Source organism: Manis javanica, chromosome 4, assembly GCF_040802235.1.
Source record: "Manis javanica isolate MJ-LG chromosome 4, MJ_LKY, whole genome shotgun sequence".
Lineage (NCBI taxonomy): Eukaryota > Metazoa > Chordata > Mammalia > Pholidota > Manidae > Manis > Manis javanica.
The window spans coordinates 77,694,144-77,717,752 of NC_133159.1; the positions used below are offsets into that span (position 1 = coordinate 77,694,144).

General features: G+C 38.9%; 1 protein-coding gene and 2 pseudogenes across 4 annotated transcripts in view; 2 read left to right on the plus strand and 1 right to left on the minus strand.

The window, feature by feature from the left end:
* The window catches only part of TGFBR3 (transforming growth factor beta receptor 3), a 184,828-nt gene extending 178,306 nt beyond the window's left edge, over positions 1-6,522 (minus strand). Inside the window, exons 1-2 of one of the 4 annotated variants that reach the window (XM_073234266.1) lie at positions 6,198-6,522; positions 1,744-1,839 (exon numbers count right to left, since the gene is read on the minus strand). The gene's annotated coding sequence lies outside the window, so the exon portion shown is untranslated. The remainder of the gene's footprint in view (positions 1-1,743; positions 1,840-6,197) is intronic. The other 3 variants (XM_073234267.1, XM_073234265.1, XM_036997991.2) reach the window with 3 other exon arrangements.
* A 113-nt stretch (positions 6,523-6,635) lies between these two features.
* LOC140848594 (UDP-N-acetylglucosamine transporter pseudogene) lies at positions 6,636-12,744 on the plus strand (annotated as a pseudogene).
* Positions 12,745-19,392: 6,648 nt separating this feature from the next.
* LOC140848595 (cytochrome c oxidase subunit 7A2, mitochondrial pseudogene) lies at positions 19,393-20,679 on the plus strand (annotated as a pseudogene).
* The last annotated feature ends 2,930 nt before the right edge of the window (positions 20,680-23,609 follow it).

Sequence of the window (23,609 nt, forward strand, 5' to 3'; positions counted from 1 at the left end):
GTGTTCAGTTTTTTCCCATTTGAACATGGCCAAAAGGCCTTGACAGCAAGGTATCTATGTGGGATACTTTCTGGAACCATTTTTAAGAATTCAGTAGAACTGGTTCTACAGGAAACTTCCTTATTAGCCCACACACTGAATGAAATTAAAACCTTGAATATCTTAGAAAGCAGCCACTCTAATTATGAAATAAAGATGTTACAAACAGAAAAAGGCATAAATACAAAAAAAAGTGAAATACATCAAGTAGGTCATCCTTCCCCTGGTTCTTGAGTCAAAACCGTGATGCATCCAAGGGCTGTGCAGCAGTTGTAATGGATGAGTATGATGGATTCAAAATAGAATGACAGGTGTTTCTTCACAAAATGGGTTGTTAGCCTAAGTATTTTTCCTTGACTGAGATGGTACAATATGAATACATGACAAGTAACAATCTCTATTAAAGATATAAAAATAAGAAAACTAAGGAGAATGTCTGCTCAGAAAGGCTTTGACAAAAAGAGATGGACCAGCAATAGTAAACATGCCCATTTAGAAGATCAGAAACTTCTCCCACACACATAGGGAAGACTTTACACTGCAATGATGCAAAATGTATGTAATGAGTCAATGGTGCTTTCCCTCAGTGTAGAATTTAATTTGCCAGCCAATTGCAAAGTCTAATACAGCGAAATAAGACATTTATCCTTTATGGACACTCAAAAGAGTATTTGTGTTTGAGTATGTTTTGTTTGAAAGAAAAGAACAGAGAAAACTCATAACAACACAGGGAGTATCACACAAAAGTGCTTACAGTATGTGAACAGCGGGCTTTGAGATTAGAATCTAAGTATTTCACCTCAAATAACCTCCCAAGTATGAAAAGAAAAATCACATTCTGTTCCAGCAATCATCATACAATTCATTATGAAATGAAACTTGCAAATAGCCACCAGTGTATTTTTGCATCCAATGACCAATTTCATACTGTCACAACACATAAATCACTAATAAGTCTAACAGACTTATACAACCAAAAGGAAATCTTTTCACATGCCAAAGTGAATTAACTATTCACCAAGTTTCCATTAATAAAACAGTAAAATAAGAATAAAAAAGAAATCCAAAGCTCTGCTGACTGTCCACCTGGGGAACTTGGCATTCCTACCCATCAGTCGTGGTTAGTTATCATGCCTGCAAAACTGCAGACCTTCTCCCAGGGCAATGTGATCAACAGGAAAGTTCAAGGACTAGAATCTGTAAAGACTGTTTTCTAAATATCATTTTTCAAGGACTAATCAACTTAAATGTGTTTATACAAATGGTCCATCTGCAATTTCATACAAAACCCTGACCTGCAGCATGTACCAGGGAAATGAGGTGCGTGGTTGGAAGGACAGAGAAGCAGGAACTTCTTCCTGCTGCAAAAAGCACCCAACTCTGACCCCATTTCCCCAGAATCCAGTGTCCAAGAGGCAGAGGGAATATGTGCTTCTGTGTTACTATCCTTTTTCTCAAAGTAAAGACAGAGCTAACATTTCAGACTTAATTCTAAGTTAATATTGTGGCAACAATTTGACATTAAATCCCCAAAATGGATTTTGCCAGGCTCTCTTCTCACTCAGAGTCCACTTCCCAGACTTGAAGAAGCTTTTGGCACAGGCATGACCACCAAATGTTCATCTTTTTATTTCCTATGATTATCTCAAGCAGCAGATAACAGGATGGCCTGAGCGCATGATTCTGGGGCCCCAGTTTCCAGACCTTCAGGAATAATCTTGATTTTAAATATGGTCTCCATCACTTGTAAGAATACCAGTAGTTGTCAGCCTATTAAGTCTTGATGTCTGGCCTGGAAAACTGAAAAATAAAAAATGTAGAATAAGGTCCAAATTAAAGTGGCCTCACGCAGAATTTTTATAAATGTTGCTTCAAACACTCAATATTGCACACATCTTGGCTGAGTGATAAAAACCATTACCCTCTGAAAGAAGGAAGAATGCTCAGTAATCTCTGCTAAGTCTTGCGCAAGGACTTTGCAGGCCGAGAAAATTAAGCTCCATGTCAGTTAGCAAACAAATGTGCTATCTCAAAAGGTAGAAAACAAGAAGTCTAGAAATGGATAGAGCCCAGGAAATGGACCCAGATCCTTTCTGTAAGGCCTTTCCAAGCTGTGCTGATTTATTTCAGCTTGACTAGAAACCCAACAAATTAGCAATAGCCTGTGTTTTATGAAATGCTACAGAGAGACAATGGCATTACTCCAAGAGTTACTCCAAAGATGTGGAACCAGAGAAATTACTGCCATGGATCTTGGAGCAGTGATTTTCTTCCAAAGCCACAAATGCCCTCACTGAAATTATTAAGCGCTGTTTTTTGCAAAATGGTAGTTTTGCATATAACCTAGATTCACTCCTTTATATTCCAAACAGTCCATGTTCCTAGAAGCCATGCAAGATTACTTTTAAGTTAAAGACCCCTAAGAACATTTTTCTTACTTGAGTTATGAGAATTTCAAAAAGTACATAGCATTTTTTTAAGTTTCAAAATGTAAAAGGAAAATGCTCCAGTGGCAGACTGAAACAGCAATAAAGTAATTTTTTAAATAACTGTTAAGATTTAAAAATAATAATAAAGACTGTCCCCATTAACTAATGAACCTGACAATTAGAATTAGTTTTTGTCCAACAGCAGTGAAATCAGAAAAAAAATACATCTTCAAAATGGATTATCAAGAATAGGGGTAGTTCAAAATGATCACAGCAAATTCATCCAGGAAAAATACTGCAGCAATGTTAATACTTACCAACCAATCTCTAAATTGACTGTTCTGTCTGTTAAGCTTGAAATATAAAGTCAGAACTTTCCACAGATTTATGATCCCAAGAAATTGGTGATCACTTAGGTACTAAATAAGGCAGCAGTCATCACCTTAGTACTCAAAGGACATTTGAATCCCCTGGGCACTTAGGCCCAGATTCTGCCTTCAGAAAAGCAAGAGTCACCTGACCTTTGCAAGACAAAACCAAGTTTGCAAGTAAAAGGAAGGATTAGTTCCTTTGAATCCTAAAAAGAATGGGACAAAACACAAAACTTTTGCACTTTACGCAAACCAATTTTGCCAATCTATAAAGCATTCCATGACAAAGCCCTAGGAAGCCTTAAGGCATCTTGGCCCCCTGCTCTCAGGATTGAAAGAGATCTGTTAAGAGATCTATTAGGGAAGCAGGGGTTGATAAATGTTTGCAGAATGAGTAAACTAGATGAGAGCTTGGAAGACTGAATTAAGCCCTAAATAAAATGCTACTACTCTTAAGTGTTACGTGCAATGCTGAGATTTAGAAAGAAAGGACTAAATTGAAAGTTATTTTAACATAGGGTTCACTTGACCCTAACTTGGTAAACAAAATAAAGTCAAGTCAATACTACCACCTGATACACAAGAAACGAAACTGGCCCACAAAATTGCAGACTAAGATTGAAAATCTTTTTTAAAAGTCAGTTTGACTGTTTTTTCCAAGCATGTTCATTCTTTAATATTGCTTCCATTATATTTACAGGTGTGAGTGTCTGTAAGACATCACACTTCCACTCAACAAACATGACACTTCTGAACTATTACTATACTAAAATATAAGCCTCTGTAAAATGCCCAATAGAAATGCTGTTACTCAGGATAACAATCCCTTATTGTTTAGCACTCAGAAGATGTTAATGAAAAATAGTAATGACAGGATTGTGAGTGCATCACTATATAAGATGAAATGAGAACAAATTCACTGTTTCCAGTTTTCTACAAGAAAAATGAGGATCATTACAAAAAAGGTTCACAATGGATCTCTCTGGATACCCAGTTCTCCTGGACAACCTGAAATATTATTCAAGGTACACAAAATTATTTTACATACACATCTTAAGGAAAACAAACAGAGAAAAACTACATGTGTGTTTATCTAATATCTGTTCAGCCATTAGAGAGTTCTTGACATATATCCAACATACAGGTAGGCCCTGTCCTCAAGGTCATTCTTATTGTAATCAGTTGAAACTAAACCCCGTTCTCCATTGTAAACTCAGAAAGCAACCTGGTTATTTTGCTAGATAAAGCGGTAACATTTTCCACTTCTGAAATATATAATACCCTAAAAACTGGTTTAGGTACCTAATAGACATCAAAGGTGTGCTATGCTCCCCCTATTGGCTAATATTAAAAATAACAATGAATTCCCCAGAGGCTGCCTTTCAAGTGCTAGGATTCAAAAGTAAGTTGGTGATTTTCATATTTAAAAACATGAACTGGATCAACAGTTGTTAAGCAAAACTGCCATGTAATGGTCAGATTCCATCAAAACAGGAAAAATTAAAGTTGACAAATGACAAAGACAAACTGAAGGGCTGAAAATATGGTGAAACCTTGAAACACTAAACAATGCAGAATTAAAGCCAAAAGCAGAGAATACCAAGAAATAGAACAACATCCTTTAACTGACACAATGGCATGAAATCAATTTCATTTTAATAGTCCTTAAGGGGCTAAGAATTATTTCCCTGCCTCCTGTGCCAACCCCAAGCTGTTTCCTAAGGAAGCCAAGTAACACTGACCAACAGTGCCTGGAGAATTAATAAAAGAAATAAATAATAAAGACTCATATTAAATAAATCATAGTTGTATTTACAATTACTTGGGCCCGGTTTCCGAGGAGCTGTAATTTGGCACCCCTTTTAAGTATATCACCTAAGTCAATTGCAGACACCTTAATTTGTGTTTCAAGAACTGTGTCCCAAGTCACATGGGAAGAGGAAAGATGTGTGAAGGCGCGAAGACTCGCTGCACGCAAATCTGCCTGCACTCGCTGCTCTCTGCAGAGCGCCCAGAGTCAGAACCAACAGAAAGTTACGTATGAGCTCAGAAAAGTAACTAACCACTACAGTCTTACCTGTAAAATGGGGCTAATTAATAGTGTTTTTACTAGAGAGTTGGTTTGAAGATTATGCGTCCCTAAGACATTAAGCAGAGTGTCTGGCACACCGTTTGGGCTCAGTAAACATTAGGTGGTATATTATTATTATTATTATTATTGTTATTGTTATTGTTATTGTTATTGTTATTACCGGGGAGAAATCATTGATTTCACACTGTAGTAACTGTTCGCAGCCTGAAGTACCATTTCAGGAAAATTAAAATGTCTTGACATGTGCTTTGCTACCTATAGAGACTTCTCGCCACCCAAGCAGCCCACTTGCTCTCTCCTTCGAAGAGAGATGGAGTTCAGAGGACACCCGGTTCCCCATCTCCGTCTGTCACTCCTACCATCCCTTACTCTCTTTCCGTTTCTTCCATCACCTCTGGGCTCCGGACACGCAGCGCTAACGCCCGCACAGCGCTTGCTGGGCACCAGGCACAGTTGTAGTACTTTAAAAATACTAAATCATTCAATCCTCACAGCGACCTTGAGAGACCATTACTATTAATTACTCCCATTTCACTGCTAAGGAAATGGGGCGACTTTCTTTTCTCAGCTCTTCTTGCAGTCACTAAACCCATTAAGTTCTGCCCTGCCAAGGTAATTCACGCTTGACTGCCGACTCCCTACACTACGTGTTTCTGGAAAGTGGGGCAAATGTCCTAATAAGAACAAGACTGCACGCAGATTCTTCTAGCAGCAGCCCAAGTCTTCCAAGTTTGTTCTCACCAAATGAACATGCTAAGAGAAGCCTTCAAAATAAACCGAGTGCGCTGGCTGACAAGTTAGCGGGGGGCGCGCTCTCTGCGGGGCCGCGGCTGCCGTGCTCCCCGAAGGCGCCCGCACTGGGGAGCGTCGCTCGCGTCCGCGCGAGTCCCGGGACCGCCGCGGCAACGGCCGCGGAGGGCAACCCCACCACGAACCTCTCCCCCGGTGCTGTCACGCGCCCGGGGCGCCCCGCGGGGGGTCCGAAGCAATCGCGCGGAGGAGGCGTGGGGCCAGCGGCGAAGACGTCTTCCCCAGGCTGCGCATCGCCCTGGGCGCTGCCCACCCGCGCGGCTGCTCCCCACGCGCCGCCGGCCATGGGTCCCGGCCCCTGGGGACGTCAACACGGCCGGTCCAACGCCGCCTCCCGAGCCCGGGGATCCGGGCAGCCGGGACGACCCCGGCCGTGACAGGCACCGCGCAGCCTGCAGAGCCGCGGCCGGGAGTCCCCGCGCGGGCTGGAGTGCGGTGGGCCCGGGGAGCACGTACCTCGGAGGCGGTGTGTCAGGCGGAGATCCGCCGCCGCAAGTCGGAGGAAAGCAGAGGAAAGTTTCCCCGCCCAGCGCTCCGGCAGCTGCTGCGCCGCGGCGCAACTACGCCATCCGGACCCGCCGGGGACTTTCACCTCCTGCAGGGCGCCGGGAAAGCGGCCGCGCACGAGAGCCGTCGACTTCCCTCCTCACTCACTGGGAAGAGGAAAGCGCCGCTCGGCGTCCCCACACCCCTCGAGTACCCCCATCGGGCCGACCCAGCGCCTCGCTCTCCCTCGCACACACGCGGGCGGGGACGGGCAGGACGCCACAGCAATCAGCGCGCGGGGGGAGGGGCGCTCCTCCTCCGCGGTCCCCGCCGAGCGCTGCGGGCTGCCCAGAAACTCCTCCTCCGGCCGCCCGCCTCCTCTCTCCTCCCCCTTTTCCTCCCGGGCTGATGGATGAGTCCCGAATGCTGCGCGAGCCTGCGTTTCCCCTCGGGCGGAGAAGAGAGAGAGAACGAGCCCCGGGAACGGCCGGGCGGGTGCTGCGCGCCCGGCCTGGGACGGCGGGTGGGAGTCCCAGTCCTCAGGGCAGAGCGGGGGCCACAGGCGCGTACTGCAAGGAGTCGCTCCTTCAGATTCGGTCCTTCAAAGTGTCCAGGCTCTCTGGAGGCATCGGGTTTTTACTGGGTTCCCCTCCGTCTTGGTATAAAACTTACCCTCTTGCTCACTCCCTGGCAAAACGCCCCCAAGCAACATTCATTCTGTCCCTGTTTGTTTTTCCCACCTCCAAGCCTGCATGTATCTCAAGATGCGCGGATGGTAGACACCCCGGGGGTCTTGACAACAGCTGAGAGTGCATACCCAGCCGTTACCCCTGCTCTCTAACTAAAGTAATGCAAATACAGGCTTTAGGTCAGCATTACTGGCGTTACCCTAAGGTTGGGTCAATATAAGAGATGGTGTCGCGGTCGTGCAGCTTCCTGCTGAAATATGCCGGTAAACTGTACTCTGCAGGAGTTGACGAATGCAGTGATCAGAACCCCTCTTTGTGACTCCTGTTTACACCCCGTTTCTCTATTAAAAGTTGTTTAAATGACAGGACACCTTTACCAATAGGCTGATGAAACCACCGTCGCCTGAGAGGTTTCCAAGACCAGACTTCAGCCTTGCCTCTCCTCTTAGACCAGCTCTGGGACCTTGGACAAACGGCTTCAAGTCTCCAATTCTCTGTTTTCTCCTCTGTAAAATGAAGAACTTGGCCTAGCAGACCTCTTCTAGTTCTAAAGTGCTACGGTCCTAGGCCTTTAATATGCTGGAGAATTGAATGGACAGGTCTCAGATATTATTACAATTGACCCTTGAACAACACAGATAGGAACTTAGTGGGTCCACTTATATGTGGATTTTTTCCAATAAATATATTGAAAAAATCTTTTGGAGATTGGCAACAATTTGAAAAAACTCCAAGATGAACGGTGCAGCAGAGAAATATCAAAAAATTTAAGAAAAATGGTTCCTTAATATTTTACACAAAATATGTGTAGATATTGGTCTATTTTATCACTACCATAAAAATCAACATTTTTGTCATTAATTTTGGGGGAGCTGAAGTCTGAAGTTATATATGGATTTTCAACTTAAGGGATCCAAATATTATTATTTGGAAAGTTACTGGATTTCTCTACTTTGAGAGAAGAGGAAGTATTTCTCATATTTTTTCTTATATACCTTGTACACAAAGAATCCACCCAACCAGAGATACTTTAACAAAGGTCAAAACATCTTTGATGACCTGGATTACTGCAAAAATTTCCTCAATGAACTATTCATCCCCTGCCAGTATTTACGGAGCATCTACTCAATAAATATTGAATGAAAGGCCCGAGCAAGGCCTTGGAGAAACACAGAGGCATAATACCCTGCAAGAACAGTCTACGGTGAAGTTAGCTTTGATATAGTCTCTCTAAAGGCCATACATTTCTCATAGACTCAAATTATATAGTGTATAGTATTCCTGCCTCAAATTGTCAAGTTTTAGTTTCAAGTGCAACATGAACACTTGAACTGCTATGAATATTTAATCCTACATTTAAATGTATCAATCATGTTAAGGCTTTCTGATTTCTGAATAAAATATGGTAGAAGACAAGAGAAAAACCAAGTCCTAGATGAGTTAGGAGTGTCTTGTCTTTTAAAGAGCGATGAAGAGACTGGTCAGAATGAAGGCAGATTCTCAATATGTTAACCATCGACATCTATTGAACAATTACTCTCTGCCAGGCAGAGTCCTAACATTCTATACATATGAACATATTGACTTCTCACAGCCCGATAAAGCTATGTACAAACTGAGGCCCATGTACAAACCTCTGTATGTACTGAGGCCTTAACTTGCAAGATAGTATAGCTAAGAAGTGGTAGGGACAGGATTCAAACCCACATCCATCTAATTTTGAGCCTAAGTCTTCAGCTACCAGAACATACTACCTGAAAGAACAGTTTGAGGGGGTGTTAGTTGGTTGGGATTTTTTTTTCTTTTTTGCAAAACATCTTTAAAATGAGGGCTATTAAATTAGTTTCAAAGAATGATTTAGAAAAACACAGGAAATCATATCACTATTTTCAAACTAACAATGTTTACAGAGGTATTTTCTCTAAATCTTTATACTAATAATAATATACCATTTGCAAAAATCCAGACACCTGAAGCATCGAGCAAAGGTTTAAAATAAACATAAATTTGATTCCCCAGCTAAGCTCTAGAAAAATGATAATGATTCCTTTTATTAATGATAATATTAACTGATTGGGACTGGGGAATGAACCTCTCCTTTCACCGGTTTCTTACGAATTAGGACTGAATTCAAGTTATAGTATTTGTTACTGTAAGATACAAGCTCCTTTTGGTCCAAGGTAGTGTCTTGGTCATTTGTTCCAAATTTTCTCAAAAAGAATTTTAAGCAGAGGAGTGAAATAAAGAGGTGCACTTAACCTAAACTTGCATAAAAACGTTTGACAGAAGAATCTCAGTGATTTACTGAGGCTGTGTATTCTCACAAGGAACCACCCCTCCGTTGGTGTGGAACCACTCCTTTGTGATGACTCATATTTAGCGGCATGTCTCCAGATTCCGTTGATCAGCAGACAACTGAACAGATTCTTAATAATCTGTTTATGTTCTGGATAGAAGCAAACACCTCAAATTTCTGCAAGGCTTATATCATTAGAAAAACATTTGTTTTTTTAACAAGTCCTCATATAGTACTTACCCCATGTTTTGCGCTTTACAAATTCTAACTCATGAAATCCTTTTAACAGCTCTATTATCGTTTTACAGATAGAAATTTTAAAGATGCACAGAGAGGTTAAATAACTTGCCCAGAGTCACACAACCAGCAGGTGGCAAAGCCAGGTCCTCAGGCTAGAGTCTTTTCTGAACTTCCACTTGTGCTGCTGGTGAAGGTGACCTCCCCTTCCACTCATAAAGTCCTGTTTTTTCTTCTTTTAAGCCTAATTCTTTAAAAGTTTCTAAAGATAAAAACAAAAGTTTGTTTAGGAGAAATATTACCCCACCACCAGGACATAAAAACAGATTACTTTTGCCCAGAAGAGAAGAAGGGTGTCTTGCCAATGGGTTTCAGCCCTGGACAAGTTCGCTATGGACTCAGTGTGACCAAAGAAATGACAGTAGAACATTCTTGGGATGAAAGGGTTACACCCAACTTTATTTCCACCTGGCAGGCCAATCACTAAAATCCCGTCCACTCAGAGCGAGTCTGTGTGCAGCAGGCTGGTCTCTGCCTCTGGGCCTCTCTACCGGCACAGCCGTCCTCTGGGCTTCTGTCCTAGGCGCTGCCACCACTCCAGGCTCTCCTCTGCTCTTCTGCAGCCGTGCCACTGTGCCGCCCAGAGCACTGGGCGGAGCTCTTTATATAGAGTCAATAACATGTGTGTAGTGAGCCAGACAACCAGGTAAGAATGCTAGCCATCGGAACTTTCACTTTATCCACAAAGGGACACTAACTTTAAAGTTTGTCTGAAACAGACAACATCTGGGAAGCAATTGCATAACTATTCTTAAGAATGTGTGACAGAACATGAACCAAATGTTCCAAAATTGTTGTGACAGGATACTGGTCTACAAACTACAGCATTTATGTGCTCCTATTTTCTGCTCAGTTGATCTATTATTACAGATTTACTACTTCATTTCTAAAATTTACCCATAAAGATTCCAATACATACCTGTAGGTGTTTTATGTATCACCATAACCTAAAGCTTCATTTTCTATGTCTATATCCAAGGTTAGAATTTTGTTTTTGCAGCTGGCAAATATCAAATTAATGAGGAAAAAATACTATCAGGTGAACCTGCATGCAGAGCAGAACCCAAAGCAGACACCTGGCTCAGGCCTGGGGGACTCCTCAGAGAGCCTAGACATAAAAACCCAAAGCCAATTCCCTTACAGTGACCCTGAGTTCCTGCAAACTTATCATTTCCTGTCCCTGTGCAGGAGCCTCCAGGGGAGGTTTCACAATGCACCTTCAATTCCCGCTCAGTGGGGCTTCGGACAAAGCAGGAAACCTCACACCATTTCAAAGTAACAGCAAAACCCCCAAGCTCTGTATGGGATGCAGCAGAATCTCTGCTCTCCCTGCCTCAGGAACAGGGTTTCTCGAGGAAGACGCCCTGGCCATCACCACCATAGCCACTCAGAGAAGCCAAAAAGATGATGGATGCCCACAGGACATAATCAATGTCTGTGAATGTTACAGATCGCTTTGCCGTCATTTATAAAAGAAATGGTGAAACTACTTCTAAAAACACCCAAATTTTAAAATTAGCAATGCAATTGTTATTGACCCTCTGTTATTGTTGTTATTCTTACCCTTTATTGAGCACTTACTCTATGCAAGGTTTTGTTGTAAGTTTAGCCTTATAAAATGTATTTCGTAACACATTTTGAAAATGAGTATTTCCATGTATTTGTTATGAAATTTCCTTAGGTCACCCACTGTTCTTTTAAATATAATCTAGGGAGAAGTAAAGTTTCTAAACTGAGTGTAAACATATACTTTAGAATTCAGTAATAAGCTCAATAAAAATGTGTTTTAATTTTGTATTTTTGTTTTGGTGATAATGTTAAAAAGCAATATTTTACCCTCTTTACTTGGTGGGGTTAATTCATTCTGGGAAGAAGGGATAATTAAAAACCAGCAGACTTTCCTATAATAAAAGACTTTCATTTCTTAAGTCAGAGTTTTTTCAAAGTGGGAAACTATTCCCAGAGGCTCCTAAGAATTATTTTCTTTAAAAGGGATCCTTACATTGTTGACATTTGAGAAATGTACTATAAAATTTTTAATTAGAATTTCCTTTAAAGTTCCCCCAGTTTACACATACAGTTAATGTTCCAAAAACTAATATTCATCAAAATTTCATAAGCCATATTAAGAGATGAAAGATACATACAGACGTCAAAGGAAATGTAACAGAAATATAAGGGACAGAAAAGTGTATGTTACTATTAAATGTGAATGTGATGAGTACTTGAGAATTGATATGATCCTTGTTCTGAGATGATCAGAGCAAGGTAAGATTGAGCTGGGGATTCACTGGATGCAGAGAATGGAAAGAACAATCTGAACAATGGCAAAGGGATGCTAACATTATAAAGCAGAAGTGCCTGAGACTGGTCTCAAGAAAGAAGTTAGAAAAAGAAAAGATTATTCACCTCCCCTAAGAAACTATGAGGATCTCACAATCCTGTTTGCATCAGTCTCCCGAAGAAATCCAAGCCTTCAAAATCATTGCTTGTCACCTAGATTCTTATTACCATATGGTTCTGAACATCCCCTAACTCATCTGTCTCTCTTTTTCAAACTTCCAAGCCCTTCCAGTTTGCCCTTTGGAATTTATGACAAATTAACAGTAAAATATCTTGTATATTCCACCTCTAGAAAACTCTGGTCTCTCCATTCCTTGACTTTCTGCCCTCCAGCAACCTGTTCTTCACTCTACCTGGTACCACGATCGTGTCCAGTTAATTTTTGTTAGAAATAACTACTCCAGTACAGTGACGCTCAGATTCTCAGAAGCTTGAGTCTAAGGAACTTATGGTAGGCCTCATGGCAGTTCTCACAGTATGTTTTTCAAGCAGTTTTGCAGGGGTTTTCTTAAAAGAAACCAGTCAGTATGGATAAGAAACATTCATCCTGGTTTCTTTGGGAGTATATTTGGATTAATGGGTGTATACAGTTATGATGGAAAATTGGTGTCAAAGAATGGATTTTTTCAGGGATATAACTATCTGACCTGGATAGTTGTCGTTCTTCAGGCACTTGGAGGCCTTGTAATAGCTGCTGTTATTGAGTATTCAGATACTATTTTTAAAGGATTTGTGACATCTATCCATAATATTATTGACACTGATACCCTACTTTTGGCTACAAGATTTTGTGCCAACCAGTGTCTTTTTCCTTGGAGACATCCTTGTGGTAACAGCTACTTTCCTATATGGTTATGATCACAAACTCACAGGCAATTCCACTAAAGCATAGCCATATACTATCTTTAGCTGGTTTTTCACAATGGTATGCTAGAAATCTCAACATTAATCTTGCACAGAGGACTTCTACAGATTCTAAGAAGATATCATCGTGCTAAATCTGGTCATATTGTTGAAATGGTCTGAAAATATAAAAGTATAAAGACAAAATATGTGTATATGTAACAAAACACCTATTGCATCTAGAAATCAAAACTTGAAAGTATTTCCAGGGATTAGAATAATTATTGGAGGAAACTTGACATCTGAATTTTAAAAGATTTTACCTTTTTGATTGCTGCAGAAATGCCCTATGCACTCTCTGTAAGACCACATAACAAATGTCAGATAATTTTTGCAAATTATATCTATTTAATATTATTAAATGTTTTTTTAATTTTAGTCTTTGTGTGCCAATACCTCAAATCACATGAAATATTCCAAGTTTGAAAATTATAATTACCTCTAAAGTTGTGAAGAAATAGAAATATGATTTGGAAAACATTTTCATGTATTGGAGATTTTTATATTTATACAAAAGATTGCTAAACAAAGGATTGCTAAATGTTCTTTGTTCAACTACATAGAAGTTGATGAAGTAATGTTCTGATTTTGATTTGTCAGAGAATAAAATTCATTCTAAAAAAGAAAAGAAATAACTGCTCTACCCCCCAAATCTCAATTTCATGCATTCCTCTCTGACCACCAATCTCTATTGTTCCAACTTATTACCTCTTGGTTCCAATAATTCTTTGACCCCAAAGACTCTCCCACTTTTTCATCATCCACAACCATGACTGGTCTAACTTTTTTTTTTATTAAGGTATGATTGATATACACTCTAATGAAGGTTTCACATGAAAAAACAATGTGGTTGCTACATTTCCTCACCCATACCCCAGTGCAGTCACTGTCCATCAGTGCAGCAAGATGCCACAGATCCACTATGTGCCTTCTCTGTGCTACACTGCTCTCCCCGTGATCCCCCACACCATGTGTACTAAATATAATACCCCTCAATCCCCCTCTCCCTCCATCCCCACCTGCCCTCCCACACCCCTCCCCTTTGTTAACCACTAGTTCATTCTTGAAGTCTCTGAATCTGCTGCTATTTTCTTTAGTTTTGCTTCATAGTTATACTCACATACGAGTGCAATCATTTGGTACTTGTCTTTCTCTGCTTGGCTTATTTCACTGAGAATAATACCCTCTAGACCCATCCATGTTGTTGCAAATGGTAGGATTTGTTTTCTTCTTATGGTTGAATAATATTCCATTGTGTATATGCACCACATCTTCTTTATCCATTCATCTACTGATGGACACTTAGGTTGCTTCCATATCTCGGCTATTGTAAAAAGTGCTGCGATAAACATAGGGGTGCATATGTCTTTTTGAATTTGAGAAGTTGTATTCTTTGAGTAAATTCCAAGGAGTAGGATTCCCAGGTCAAATGGTATTTTTAGTTTTAGTTTTTTGAGGAACCTCCATATTGCTTTCCACAATGGCTGAACTAACTTACATTCCCACCAGCAGTGTAGGAGGGTTCCCCTTTCTCCGCATCTTCACCAGCATTTGTTGTTCTTATTCTTTTTGATGCTGGCCATCCTTACTGGTGTGAGATGATATCTCATTGTGGTTTTAATTTGCGTTTCCCTGATGATAAGTGATGTGGAGCATCTTTTCATGTGTCTGTTGGCCATCTGAATTTCTTCTTTGGAGAACAGTCTCTTCATATCCTCTGCCCATTTGTTAATTGGGTTATTTGCTTTTTGGGTGTTGAGGCATGTAAGTTCTTCATATATTTTGGAATATATTTTGGATGTTAACCCCTTGTCAGATATGTCATTTACAAATATATTCTCTCATACTGTAGGATGCCTTTTTGTTTTGTTGATGGTGTCCTTCACCGTACAGAAACTTTTTAGTTTGATGTAGTCCCATGAGTTCATTTTTGCTTTTGTTTCCCTTGCTCAGGGATATGCGTTCAGGAAGAGGTTGTTCATGCTTATATTCAGGAGGTGTTTGCCTATGTTGTCTTCTAAGAGTTTTATGGTTTTATGACTTACATTCAAGTCTTCAATCCACTTCGAGTTTACTTTTGTGTATGGGGTTAAACAATAATCCAGTTTCATTCTTTTACATGTAGCTGTCCAGTTTTGCCAACATCAGCTGCTGAATAGGCTGTCATTTCCCCATTGTATGTCCATGGCTCCTTTATCATATATTAATTGTGACTGGTCTAACTTTAAGACCACAATCCTCAATGAGCTCTTAACACTTCTATATTTTCCTTATCAACTCCCTCTCTTATTCTCCAAGATGTTTATTTCTTCTCTTTCCTCAAATCTTCAATACCTTCTTCTCCCTTCTGGAATTCAACTGATGACCTTGCTTCTTATTTTACTAAGAATGTTGAAGTCTTCAGAAGAAAATATCCTCACTTTGCCACCACCACATATGCCAGTTTTATCTGTGTCTATTCTTCTCTGCCCTGATTTCCCACTTGTTACCCTGGATGAATTAGTCTTGTTCCCTCTATCTGTTCACTGGGTTCCAATCCTTCAGCTATTCAAGGACTTTCATCCTAGTAATTCCTCTTTCCCCTATATCCTCACATCTTTCTCTCTCTCTTAGATCATTCCCATCAACTTACAAATGTACTGTAATATTTCTCATTTTAGAAAATCTTGCTTGACTCCACATACCCATCTCACTCCCATTTCTCTACTCCCTTTGTAGTAAACTCCGCAGAAGGGATATCTACATTTGTGGTTCCACCAATATCTTTGCAACTACATCCAATCAGACCAAGGTCACCTTGCGGCCAGACCCGTGATCAATTCTGTTCTCATCTTACTTAACTACTCAATAGCTCATGACCCAGGAGCTCATTCTGTCCTCCTTGAGACATTTTATTTGGCTGCAGGGACATGAAGCCCTGCTGGTTTCCCTCCTACACCTCTGGCTGGTCCTGCTAAGTCACCTCTGCTGGATCTTCTTCCTGCTCCCAGGATTTAAATGCTGGCTTACCACAGGGCAGTGTCTTTTATCCTCTCCTCTTCTCTGCTGAGACTCTGTATCAAGGTGTTATCACCCAGATCCATCTCTTTTAATGAATCTACACATTGATGGTTCTCAGAATTTTATCTACAGCCTAGACTTCTCCCCTGAACTCTAAACTCATGCATTAGTTGACATCTCCACTTCTCTACTTGATTTATTCAATAGGAAAATCAAATGTTATGTGTCAGAAACTGAACTCCTGATTCCCACATACACATTTTCCTTTTCCTCATCTCAGTATACAGCTCCATCTTTCATCCAGAAGCTCAGGTCAAAATTTATGGGTCTTCATTGCTTCCTCCATTTCTCTCACACCCCATAATTAATCCATAAGCTTGTCCTGTTTGCTCTACCTTCAAATTTTCATTTCTCACTATTTCCATTACAGTCAAAATACCATAATCTCTAATGCATACAATTTTTTTCACTTATACAATTGTGATAGTTCTAGTCTCCATGCTTTCCATCCACCAACGTACACACATGTGCACACACATATTTATTCAGTATTTTCTAGGTACAGTTCACATTACTGAATAAAACCTGGCCCCTCCCTAAAGCAGGCTTCCCATGTAAGTTCACATTAGACTACAAGTGAGGCCAGGGACCATCACTATCTTCATCAACATTGTATTCCCAGCTTTTAGCAAAATATCTTGTATCTAACAGATGCCCAATAAACATTATCGAGTTAACAGACAACCTCATTCCAGAGAGAGATACCCATAGCTGAGAGACTGAGAAAAATAGTGATGGTTTTGTGACAACCACTGAGAGAAGTGCTCCTCTAGAGATTCAGCAAGAAGCTGACCCTGGGCTCTGGGTGTTACGCAGGCCAGGACTTGGAGGCAATAGAATATATCTGACCTGGAAGACTTCACATCAATATGTCCAGGCAGGAAGCAAGTATATATGGTATAAACAGCATGAATGAAGTTGACCTGGCAGGCAGAGGTTCTAGCATGAGGAAAGGGCTTCCTGATCTCAGCCAGACCTGTTTAACATAGAGTAGATAAACCAGGCTCTCAAGTGGAACAAATAAGACTGCTGACTAAAGTTAGCTGAAAGGAGAGAAATAATCAGATGCCTCTGAGATTGGAAATAATGTGTAATGCCTTAGCATATCACTCAACAATGATATGAATTATATATGCCAATAGAGATAAAAATCATACCTACACTATTATAATTGTTGGAAAATGCTGGCCCTCCCTCTTGAAATGCTAAAGCACTAATGCTAAAGGAGAAAGAAACGGATATTTAAGGGCTTTTGGCTACTGCCCAAGCAAGAGGGGAGGGAAGGAAGCATTCATTAAGTTAACTTAAGTAGTCTCCTCCCTTTGAGAAGGAACAACATAATTCCTTCTTTGCCTCTGGTTCCCTATACCACAGTCCCACTAGCATCTCCTTTGGGTTTTCTCTATAGAATGTTAAAACAGATTCAACTCTGTTTTAAAAATCAAGTAAACCAATTGTCCAGACCATGTTTAAAAATCAAAAGCTTCACACAGTTATGTACATTATGTATGAGGTTCTGTTCCTCACTCTTTTTTGCTTCTCTTTCCACCAAATTTTCTCCTGCTTTTCCTTGAATTTCACTAAATTTAAATGCATAAATTTTAACTTTACATTTGCAGAGTTCATGTACATTTGTAAAAATTAACATATAAATTAGTCAATTTTATTTATTTTTTTCCCCTCATATAATTATTTTCCAGTCTTTTATTGTGCCAAATAGCTTCTAAACTTCACTGGGTCTCTTTCAATTTTTCTCAAGACCTGAAATTTTCCAAAATGCAAAGTTTGGAGTGAAGAAAACTTCACTGAGAATACTCAATTTTGCATTTGACCTGAGATAATCTCAGGTTTCATTCTGTTTCAGACATCCTTTCAACGTTTTTGTTCCCCTCCACCCCCCAGAGCTAAATGGCATGTATCTTTAAAAAAAAAAAAAAACCCGGAACACCAGGCTGAGGCTCCCAAACTGGTTCTTCAGATATTTGACTGTTCTTAAATAACTCCAAGTTCAGCTCAGCTGGAATTTTGAGCACCACTTGAGTGCACTTGTATCCTTGCCTGGTTGCTTTACTCTTTACTGTATTTTTTAATAACTGGTATTTCAGCTTATAAGTTTCTCTTTCAGAAGAGAATATAAGACTCTTTTCAATAGAATTCTTCAGCTCCACAGCCTTTATAGGTCTTGGGCTGTCCACCTGTAGCCCACCAGAGTATGGTGTAGCCTTGGGGTATTTAAAGGGCACACAGGCAGCATCAGCACATTTCAGGGGATATACACCTTGACTTGAGAAGAGGTGTATTATCTGGAAAGGGTAATATGCCTGAAAAGCATATTTTTAAAGGCTTTATTATCTTTAGGAAAACCTCATGAAGAAACACTAGAAAGTATCATGTCCCAAGGGCTTTGATGTGGCACAGTTCTGGTTACAGCATATTTTCTTTGTATATATTGGTTCATTAAGCTCAAACCAACCTCTTAATTAAATGATTGTGGCAAGATTAACTGAATGGACAATCCAAAAGTCCTGAAGGTCAGCTGAGGGGCCCTCTATCCAGTAATACTTTTCCTCTGCAGTTATTTTTAGGCTGGCTTGGTGAGAATGTGCTGTGCAGCTATGCAGAGGATTACTTGTGTTTTGTTCCAAGACCCATTTATTACCACTGTGTGGACTGAAATGAGCACAACTTACCAAACTTGATTACCCCCAACAAAAAACCAGATCTTGTTTGTATGAAATGTTCAAAATACAGTAAATTGCAAAGAATTTAACAAACACACATGTGCTGACACCCAGAGTTGACAATTGTTAATGTTTTGACCAAGTCCTTCTTTCAATATAAGAAATAAAACATTACAGATAAAATTAAAGACCCCTTAACCTTCCCCTCAACTACAGTCCAGACTGAGAACTGAATACCCTCCCAGTCTCTTCAGAGGAAACCACTTTCATGATTTTAGTGTAGATCCTTCCAGTGTGATACTTTTACATATGCACATATGTGTATATGACTCTATTAGTATATGTGTGTGTTTCTATATGTCTATATATTAGAGAGCAATACTTTATAATATGAAAATGTGTCCATTTAAAAATGTTACATAAGTATCATATAATCTACAACTTGCTTTTTCATTCTACATTATGATTTTTATATCCATCTATGTTGTATATGTGGACATAGTTCACTTTCTTAGATGCTAAATAATATTCCACAGTATTAAGATACCATTTAGATGTATCAATTCCCTTAAACATAGTCATTTGAACTGTTTCTATTTTTTATTATTACAAACAATATTTCAATGAACAAGAGATTCTGTACCTGTCTCCCTGGTCACATGTGCAACAATTTCTCTGATCTATGACTTATAACTAGAAGTGGAATTGTTAGGTTGAAGGGTAGAAACAATTAAAATTGTATGGGTATTATCACTGTATACTCCATAAGGATTGTATTAATGGAATGAGCCACTTTTCTTGTCCACATCCTTACCAATGGTTAATACTGTCAGTTTTTCCGATTTTTTAAATCTGAAGAGTGATTTGCTTTGCCTTGACTCCTAGTAAAGTTGAACATGGGTTTCATGTGTTTGTTAAATACTCAGTTTTCTTCCTCTCTAATACATGCTCAATTTCTAGACATAGAAAAATCTTAAAGGAAAAGGCAATTTCACAAAAAGCAATCATACTAAAACTTTGACATCTAGGTAGTTAAGGTTTAAACTAGTATCTTAAAATATTATTTTTCACTTTTGTCCATCACAGGGAACAAGCTGTTTTAATTTTTCTTACTACAAATAAAACATGTTTCATAGATATGATAGCAAAACAAATATCTTCAGTGTTCAACCTGATGTTTTACAAACAATAGGTGCTCAATAAATATGTTGTGATTGAATAAATAAAAGGAATAAGGCTAGAGGTAATTTCAGAAGAAGCATTTTAGAAGTAGTGCTCTGCAAAGATAAAACTATACACTAAAAAAAAAGTCTAAAATTGCACAGTCAATACTTTCTACTAATCACATTATCTCTTATAATGACTTACATTTATGGTTCCCCTTTCCAGGTTCAAAATCAGATGCTTCTAACCCTAATGCCCTACCCAAGGTGACTTTTATCAGGGACTCACCATCAAAGGTCTATACACAAATCTTCCATGCCCTCTCTCTAATGTATCCTGGCTTTGATTACAAACAAAACAGAGAACATTAATTGAGTATAGTTGCAGCAACCTTGAGTTTTTTAACTGAAAAAGTAACACATATAAGAATTCTTAAAATACCAAGAATCGCTTTGACTCTTCTTGCTCAGTTGACTTCAATTTTGTGTGAAGATGTTGTAGTAGTTTAAGATTCTGAAATATATTTCTAGAGACCACTCTCCATTCATATTAAACTTATTTATTTAAATCTAAACTGTCAGCTGTTAAAAGGGCCATTTCTAAGCTATCATCATTTTAGTAACAGTAACATTTAGAAGGTATTTCCAATTCTAGTGTGATGATTTCCATCCCTCATATTCTGCTGTCGTGGTTGGTGGACTATAACTGAGCCACAATACTGTGGAATCTGCTGGCTCTTCATCAGATTGCCCAGATGACATAATTATTGATTCACTCAGGCAGTTTGAAAATAAAGTTCTGGAGGAACAGAAGCTACTTCAGGAGGATTATGGAATTCCAGTGCATCTGAAGGATGGGATGGCGATGCCCTCCTGTATGGAGTCACCATGCTTCTTACTGTTGGTGCAACAGCATATGCCATGTATCAGCTGACTGTGGCTTCATTTCCTGCTTCACTTTATCATTCCAGCAGTCATTTGGTTCCGGTTCATTTAGCTTCCTGTGGACCAGTGATCTAATACCTGAGTTCTTTGAGGATCAGTGTTTATTAACTTGCACAGTCACCAATAAAGCAGTCTTTACCATGAAAAGAAGTTAACATTTAAAATCTCTGGTAATGAGAATTCAAAATATGTCAACCTGTAATTGTTTTTTTCATATAAAATAAAACAGAAAGGTATCCTATGTGAGAAACTCCACACATGGACTACTTTCACCTTACAATATGTATTCTTGACTCACTCTTTTTTGTTGACACCCTTGCAAAATCGACAAGGCGGTACAATATTAATGCTGATTGGAAAATAGTTGGAGTTATAGCAAAACTGAATCACATACAGCTTTACAGTAGCTCAAAATAACAAATACTAAAACTGCAATTGCCCTACTCTGTGTATTTCCCCAGGTGCTCCTGGTGAAAGGGATGGGCTTCTCAGCAAATTCAGGAGAAATGAAAGATAGCGTCTTAAGGAAAGCAGCTGACAAAAATATCATGCCTTTACAATATAGGGCAGCATGCTCACACTGGTGTGTCAAGGCTACTTCCTTGGCCAAATGGGATTAGAAAAAACATATTAATATATGAACATGGTTTTTAATTAATACAGTAACATTAATGGCAACATATTAAACATTAAATATTAACATCTATGTTTAATATTGGCATAGTAGCATTAATATTATCATAGCAATGTCTTTGAGAAGGTCTGGAGTAAAATATTCCATTGTTAACTCTTTTAACTCTACATTTCCCAAACTGTATGAACCCAGAACCTCTTTTAAAAATGTAGTGTCCATAGAACTAATATTCTACAGAACACAGTTTGTAAACTCTGACACAGGATAACAAAACATGATTTATTGTTTGATTTAAATAGTACATTTCATCAGTGTATTTCATCAACAAATATGTCCTTTACTTGTGACTGACATCTACTAAATGAGGTTCCAGAATGCTGTCCCTGGTTCACATGTTTCAGAGAAAGAGTTCTGGACCAAAATTCATGCCCTTTACTCCCCTATGTCTCCCACTCCCCCCTACAAATGGCCTTGGATTTAATTCTTACCAACTGGTAAGAAACACTGACCTCAGATTGCACCTCCATTACCCATCTTGAGTCAGTAACTAAGTTTAAGCACCACTGCACCTCTGTCCTTTGTAATCAGAGTCAAACATCTGAGTTGTTTCTCCCAAGTTCCAATGTGAACATGAATTACAATCAAGCCTCAAAAGATAATAAAGGAACATTCTGAACCACCCCCAAAATGAAATAAACTGTGTGTGTGTGTGTGTATATATATATATAGTGTATGAGTGTGTGGTAAAGAAACACATAACATAAAATTTGCCAATTTAACCATTTTTAAGTGTACAGTTCAGTAGTGTTAAGTACATTCACACCTTTGTGCAACATATCTCCAGAACTTTTTCATCTTGCTAAACTGAAATTCTATACCTATTGAACAACAATTCCTCATTTCTCCCTCCCCTCAACCCCTGATGATCAGCATTCTACTTTCTTTTTTTATGAATTTGATTACCTTAGTTTCCTCATATAAATGGAACCATACAGTATCTGTCTTTTTGTGACTGGTTTATTTCACTTAGCATAATGTCCTCATGTCCATCCATGTTGTAATATATGTGACAGGATTTCTTTCTTTTTAAAGACCAAATAATATCCCATTGTATGTATATACCACATTTTGTTTATTTATTCATCAATTGATGGACATTTTAGTTGCTTCTACCTCTTGACTATTGTAAGTAATGTTGCAGTGAACATGGGTGTGCAACTATCTCTTTGAGATCTTGTTTTCAGTTCTTTTTGATATATACACAGAATGGAATTGCTGGATCATAGGGTAATTTTGTATTTTATTTTTTCAGGAACTTCTATTTTCCATAGCAGTTGTACCATTTTTCATTTCCACCGATAGTGCACAAGGGTTCCAATTTTTCCACATCCTCACAATTCTTTTGTTTTTTTTTTACAGCATTTACAGTTTTTATTAGGTGTATTTTCATTGGTTCTAATTCTATGAAAAATATGTAAAAACTTTTCATTAATCCAAATATTTGATCACCTGGAACACATATACGCAGTCTCCAAAGAAAAAATAAGTAGTTTCTCCCACACGGAAGGAAAACATAGTGAAAACCAACATCTACAAATATCCAAGTGCGGGAAACTATATCCCAAAATCAGAATGAAACAAGTGAATCTTTTTTTGCAATTGCTTGACCTTTTATATGATGAAGATGACAAAGATTTAAATCCAGTTTTACTCGGCTATTTGTTTAAATAATAGCATCATACATTTGGACATTACAAACACTATTGTATATTGCATTATAACATGTTTAAAGATATTAAGCTATTCAACGGTTCTTGGAATTTTATGGAAATAAATATATCAGAATGAATGGTGTGTGCTTCCTGACCCTCAAAAGATTTTTAGGAAGTTTTCCTATCAATCTTAGGAAGGTCTATTAGGAGGGTCTATTAAAACAATGTTAGTACTTTAAAACTTACAAGTACTAGCATGCATGTTATTTTATTTAATCTTCCCAACATCCTTATGAGCTAAATATTATTATTGAAAAACTGAGGTGCAAATAATTTGCTCCAAAACATATATTTAATAAGTGGTTAGCTGAAACACAAAGCTAGGTGCTCTCTTTCCACATCACTACCTCTTTTCACTCCTCTATTAGGAAACATAGTTCTATTTGAATTAGTTTAGTTTTGAAAACATTCTTTTCACATCTTTTCAGGTTTCTAAATACACAGCGCACTTTTTTTTTCTTCAAATAAGGGCTCAATTAATTATATTTTGGACTTGGTCCCTGTGTGCAAAGCTAAAACAAACATTCAGTGCCAATACAGCTCTCAGCTATGAAGAGCCAACCTGGAAACAAGGCATTGTCACACATCCAGATGATGGG